Source organism: Apteryx rowi, unplaced genomic scaffold (assembly GCF_003343035.1).
Source record: "Apteryx rowi isolate R43461 unplaced genomic scaffold, aptRow1 scaffold_147, whole genome shotgun sequence".
In the NCBI taxonomy this organism is placed as follows: Eukaryota; Metazoa; Chordata; class Aves; order Apterygiformes; family Apterygidae; genus Apteryx; species Apteryx rowi.
Genome location: NW_020447719.1, coordinates 506,720 through 513,880, shown reverse-complemented (window position 1 = coordinate 513,880; position 7,161 = coordinate 506,720).

The following is a 7,161-nucleotide window of genomic DNA, read 5'->3' as shown; positions in this document are numbered from 1 at the left end:
ATATTTGGATGGTGTGACAACTCTCTAACAGCTTGTTTTGCCTTATTCCCCACTCTGACCATCACCAAAAAATGGGAGTGTGATGGATGCACCTTGGCCCAGCAGACTCTGAAGGTTAGCCAACTACTTTGTGTTGGCACATACACTGCCAATGTTTTAGCCCCAGTTTTGAGAGAAGCCCATTGACTGTATGCTGCCTTCTCAGCAGTGGTCCTCGCAAGGCCCAGAGCATCTCTGAAACTGAGCTGACACAAATGCGAATACACACACGCTTGGCCCACCAGACTGGAGATAGCAGTTCACAGTCCTCTCTCACTAACCTCCGCAGAAATTCAGTGCTGCAGAAGCCTGAGCCCAAAAGAATCAATTTCCCCATCTTTGTTCTTCCCCATCCTCCTCCATTTCAAGATTAGCTAATACAATTTCCTCAGAACTTCCAAAATAAAATACTTACCTCTGGAACAAGACCAAACATCAAAACTTTCAAATCAGAAAGGGACAACCTGGAAAGTTCCTACTGCAAACATGAGAATCTATTCACATAAATTGCATCAGTTATCATAGCTGCTTTGCCGCAAACACTGTTGATTTTATAAACAACTCTGATTAAATTGTGACAGAATCCAGAATTCCAAGTTAAGAGCTGGGATCTCATTGTGCTCGTTTTTATATGTGCAGAATAAAGATAATTCTTTTATTCAGAGTTTGCAAATCCCACACTCGCACACAAATCCATGTGTAAAATATAGTACAAGAAGTACTACACATGAAGACAGATTTTGTCAAACTACTGCTTTCCGAGATATATGTAAGATTAATATGTTAGACTGGCATTTTAGCATGCTGAAGATCATAAGACATGCTTTATGGTGCATTAAAATCTCATAATAACAATTTCAGAGAGTTAGCATAATATATTATTCAGAGTTAAACACTGCCTTGAATGATAAGGGCTAACATGCCATCAGGCTATAATAAACTGCAGCTTTGAAATATCAATTTTCATTTATCAGTAAGGTCATTTACATAGCTAAAGCAAGAACATAATGATGTATTTTTTTCCTATCTAGGAGAAAAAAAATGCACTTATTTTCCAACATCCAGAAAATATGAAAATGTTCCGAGAAAGCCATTATTAAGTCATTCAACCTTTCAGACAAAATAAATTGTCATGGATTTAGTTATAAAGCTGAAAGTAAATACATTCTGGTTTTTTTATATTGAACGTAAACAAACTTATTTAGACTCTAAAGGAAATATTGCATTCAGGCACAAATGTATTACTGTAGTGGGATTTTTGACAAATTGCATCTATTTATCTAGTATTTCTGTAAGTGACACAGAAAAGCTATACAGCACTCCTCTACAACTTTACCCCAAAGAGGAATTCATCAGCATGAGTTGCTTAGAGTTGCACATTGCCCTTAATCCACATATGAAATGCTGTATTTTAAGGCCCTTAAGCTGATAAAAGGGTATGCTCATGATGTGGAAAAGAGGGCAGCTGAAATAAGAGACAGTGAAAGGGGCACTAGATCAAAAAGTACTTTTATCCTCAAATCTTGTTCAAAATTCCTCCATCCTGATGTGTATGGAGAGCCGTGGGAGTCACCACTCTTGTGCCTTCCACTCGGGAGTGCTTCAGCCTACCTTAAACTGATTTGATGGCTCACATTTCAGCCCTTCTTCCCCAAAACGCAGGGCCAGCCAAGCCAGGAGGCAACCTGGAACAAGCCTGAGGCTGCCACGCTCAGGTGTGCCCCAGCCTCCCTGAGCCCCAGTTTCCCAGTTTTCCATGCCGTACACATCTTTCCACTTGGCAAAGAGCTGGTTGCACACAGCAGCTCATGCACACGCGGGTCCCTTCTCCACCTTCAGCAGATACAGGGCTGGCACACCTGGGTCTCTGCAGGGCACCATGCTCAGCCCAGGAGGGGCCACGCTGGCTCACATGCAAGTGCTGAAGCAAGCCTCATGGGCATGCAGCAGGCCAGAGGGTAAGTCCGATACCGGAGGTTTAACTTGGCTTCTCATAGCTTGCTGAGAGAGAAACAGACCACCAGTCCAGCAACAGGCTTCAATATACTGCCCCAAAAGGTCAGAAATTCCTCTCCCCCTGGCTTTTAGGTGCTAGAGGCAATTGTCAGTACAGAAGCGCAGCTAAAACTCTGATGTAGACGATATGGAGCAAATACTTCCTGGGCACACTGGGTCTGCCCCTTATAATAAGGTAGTAATGAGGCTTTTTGACCACAGAAACACTTGACCCAGACCATACCAGTGAATCTGAGCCACTTGTGCCTGGATTTGAATCTGACTTTCCCAGTGCAAATGGTTCTTTATCCGCTGTCCTCTGTGACATCTTCTTCATTAGGAGTAAACTGTTATTTGCACAATAATCCTTAATCATAGGAGGAGGCAGATCAGGCATAAGCAGTGGTTTTATACGGGCTCTAGGACTTTCAGCTTTCAAGCCTGCTCTCAGGACTGGCCCGTGTGGCAAGTCTCTCTGAAGTGTGCACCAGAAAAAGAGTGTCATGCCACCCCATTCATCTCTCCATGCTAGGAATTCAACGTGTGTCACAGTCAGTGTTGATTTTATAATGTAATTTTTAAAAGCTCTCATCTTACAGGAAGCAGTCTACTGTGTATGCCCAAAGTTCAGTCATTTAAATGAATAGACCGCCCGAGTCATAGAAGAAGTCCAGAATGCAGCATAGCCTGTATCTTGATTTTTTGACCGCATGCTAGGTTTAAGGTTGACAGCAAGCATAAGTACATTTTGCACCAAGTCTAATTTAATTCTAGAGTCAGGGTAATCTCTGCCTAGCTACTCTTTTTATCCATGATATTCATTGTTACTGCCAAAGGTTTTTCTGCAGTGAGGTTTCCTTAGAATTCTTCCCTCTTTGCTCATGAATAGGAGCAGTTCTTAGCTCTTTCTTTTCTTTTCTTTTTTTTTTAAGCAGCTGTGATATAAAAGAGAGAGGAAGGGCAGATTTAGTATTGCAAATAAAAGATAATGCTAGACTTTTCTTATTTATTTTATCTCATAGTGTAATTGCAATTCCCAGTCACTCTGTTCACATGCCTCTGTGGAGGTGACAAACAGGCCTGCAACAGCAGAGCAAATTTAAATTAGTATTTAAAATATATTTTCCTGCTGTATCTTTAAACCTTTAACCTTTCCTACTTTCCCTCTGCCTCATCCCCAACATATGCACTAATATTGCTCTTTCATTTTTATTTTTTTGTCACCAGCCTTATTAGCAGTGTAGCAGAATGAGACTGTGATGGGCCTGTACTGCATGAAAGGATGTTGTCAGGCTGGTGTCAGGTCAGATTGGACTTTGAGGAAAGAATCAAACAGCCTCCTTTCAAAATGATTGATGCCTTCTCCAGCTTCAGCTTAATCATTTTGTGCATTCTTATCAACAGCTTTTGGTCCACTGCAGTGAAATTTCCAGCACTGCTCTTGTCATTGCTGCTGAAGGAGATTGTCAAAGTTTTCACTTGGCTTAGGCTAGCGCAGGGGACCAAGATTAAAACAGCTATAGTCAAACCCTGCAAATTCCCTTCTGTGTTACCAACATATGGTTGAAATATGCTGGGAGTGGACAAAGGTAACATCACCACTCTGAATTTAGATCTGGGTAAAAATTAGTATCCCTGATTTTAAAATATGAGCATAAGATTCAAATCCACGTTTGGTTTAGGGGCTGGCCTGATTTTCAACAGTGCTGAGAACTGCTCAGTGTGCAGTACCCTCAGGGAGAAAAGAAAAAAAAAAAAACCAGACACTTTTAGATGTAGAACTAGCAACCAAATTTCAGCCGCCGTGCCCTTGATACGAGCCCTAGAGGAGTGACATCACGCCGTCGGTTTGGATTCAGCCACATTTGTTTTCAGACTCATTTGTCAACAACAAAAGAAGAAAGTTCAAGCAAAATGCTAGGGTGTCATTTCTTGCCAATAATGAACAAGACTAAAGACACCTCCTGCAGATTAATGACTGGTTGGAACCAGTTAATCACCTCAAGCCATTAACCCTAACTGTTATTAAGCTCTAGGATCTAAACCAAGTCCTCAATCATAGTGGCTGCTATTCAGCCCTCCTACTTCCAGACCCATCCCCCCCCACATTGCCCTTCTGACTCCCACACCAAAAATCAGGCAAAAACTTCATGTGGGAATTTGTGTTACATATGTGTAGAGAGACAGAAACCATCTACACAGATTAGGTCTATTTCTCACCTATCTGAGAGCGATACTCATTTCATATCGCATACATGTCAGCCCAAGGTATCTGTGCACATTCAAGACCTGATGTGTTGGTCAGTCACGGCTCAGCAGAGTATTTGGTTTATAATATAGCAGGAAGCAACAGAAAAAGGGCAGGGAGAAAGGATCTGGGGGGGAGGGGAGGAAGAAAAAAGGGGGGAAAAAAAAAGCCTGAGGGAGATAAATCTGACTATTCAGCATTCTGAAGAGGAAGCTATTCATAAAGTTCATTCTTGATGTATTCTGATTGGCTTTTGTTTTGGTTTATTTTATAACCCTATTTTACAGTAGGCAGCCCGTTGTTTGCTCTAATCATCTGTTTCCATGACCTTCACCTTTATTGATTCGGCTTCTTCCTAAATTTAATGCAGACTCTGAGATTAAAGCCATTTTTCTCCAGGATGAGTTGGTTAACAGTAGATTCGCTTTTAAGAAGCAGAAATAATTTTGATTATTAAAAAATCATTTTTAGCACAGAATATATGTTTTAAGTAAATAAAACCTCTTGACAGAGCTAAGCAATACAAGGGGGATTCTAGCTCATAAACAAAGGCAGCATATTTTTTAAAAAGTGTGAAAAAGTCAGTAGAGTAAATAAAAGCAGCATTGCTTATGGTATATTTATGAGTGCTATCAAATCCTGCAGATTTGAAGAATAAGGTACAGAGGATTTTATTTTCCCCTCCAAGATGTTATTTTAATCAGGTTTATAGCTGAAATGGATAGAGAATCATATTATGTGATGTAATTTTCCCCAGCAGATATAGTAATATAACTCAGCATTTTGCAAGTGTAGCAGGTAAGATTATAAATCAAAGGCAGAATTTACTGAAAGACTATTATAAGCCAGATCCCATTTTCCTTAACAATTTATAGTTCTGATTTGATTATACAGCTTATTTGCTTAGCTTTATTACTGCATTAAAATCCCCCTTTCTTGATGATACTTCTTTCTGTAATATCTACCATCAACCTCCAGTCACCCATTTTGATAAGGAAAGCACCCGGTTGTTTCTTGACACAATATACTAAACACTGCCGATTGCCTTTCCATACTCACACGTACATGGATTTGGTTCTGCAGCCCCTTTACCTCACTTGAAACTGTAATGAATTACCAGAGATAAATAGACTGATCCAAACCCACTGAAGTAAATGGAAAATCGTCTGTTGACCTCACAGGGCTCTGAACCATTCCTCCCTTGACAGCAGACATTCATTTCCTGTTCCCAGACTCTGCCAGAGTAATAATAAATGTATTACCCAACTCAGCTCTAGCACTTGGTAGCAAAATGATCCAGAGAGAACATGCAGTACAAACAAATATACCCAATTTTTTCTGTACCCTACATAAAATCCAGAAGGAAGGGGAAAAAAAAGTAGAATCATCCTGATCTAAGAAATAATTGAAAATGAAACTGCAGATAAAATGATTTTTCTCATCCTCCCTCTCAAATACTTCGACTGTCGCCATTATTTTTCCATTACCACAATATCATTTCTTTAGGGGAAAAAAAAAAAAGAGAAAGAGAGAGAGAGAGAGACACTCGTAAATTAATTATATACTTATAAATATTTGAACCACATATTGCTTTCTGTTAAAATGGTACAGAATTACTGGAACAGAAACCAAACAGCAGCTACAGAATCACCACTTCCTGTTGATAACAAAACCTGAGCTCAGCAAGCTCACAAATTAGTATCTGTTGTCTGGAGTTCCCCCTGCAGTGCTTCAGCTGTGTTTTCCCTAGGTATTGTTTTGATTTCTTCCCTGGGAGTTTTCTAAAATTTCTCTGAAACTGAACTACTGAAAAAAATTATTGAATGTTCCTATGGTAACAAAAAGAAAAAAATTAAAACCATTCTAAGCAGACTGATGACTCAGGGCACAGCTTCTCAACGGAGGCCAGGGCACTGATTTTTTGTCCACTAATAGAGCAATTTTGTGGGCCTATTTAAAGGTGCTGAACTCAAGGAATATATTAATACTGCACTCTTCTATTTAGAGTAGAATGTTTTTCTCTTCTGAACAGCTGTCTTGTAGTATGTGTGGCATTAATTAGCATACATATCTTTGTATAAAATATATCCTCCACAGAAATTATTTTAAGCTAACATTAAGGTCACACCATTACATGCTAAAAAATAAAAGATAAAACTAAAAAACAACAGAAAATCAATCACAGTCCACACATAAGCATGAAATACTTTTTAAGAGTTATCACAGGTCGCACTTCTGATACTCAAGAGTGGAGGCAATGTGTTAAAATCAATCCAAAATTCAAAAAAAATCAAATGGTTTAAAAAAGGTTAAAATCAAAAGGTCCAGTCCTCAGCTATCACAGGCAACCACACTGCACAAGTCTGGCCACGAACATACCAAACTCCTTAAAACAACTATGTTTCTTTGCAGTTATGACACCTATCAAGAGGCTGTCCCAGAGCTTTATTCCCAAGATGTCTCAAAACTGCCCTCCGATTTTCAGTTAAGTTTATCTGTTGCCAGATCATATCTTTTATTTTATATTATTTTTTCCCCAGTGCAAGTGCTGTCCTTTAGCTTAAACAGCTCCTTTCCCTCTTTGGTGTCTAAAATACCCTGACATATTTTTACAGAACAATATTTTCCCTACCTAATCTTTCTTCCAGGAACCTAAACAGTTTGGCTTGCTCACCTTTATTTCTACGATGGACTCTCCTTTCTTTTGTTAATTCCTGCAGTCCTCTTCACTTGTTCATATGTAATTTCATTCTCCCTGACCAGCAAAAAATTCCAGATGTTGTTTTCCCTGGGCCTTGTATAACACAGTTAATGCTTCTTTGCCATCATTGGGAATTGCTCCCCTGATACATCCTGGAATACATCACCATACTATCCTT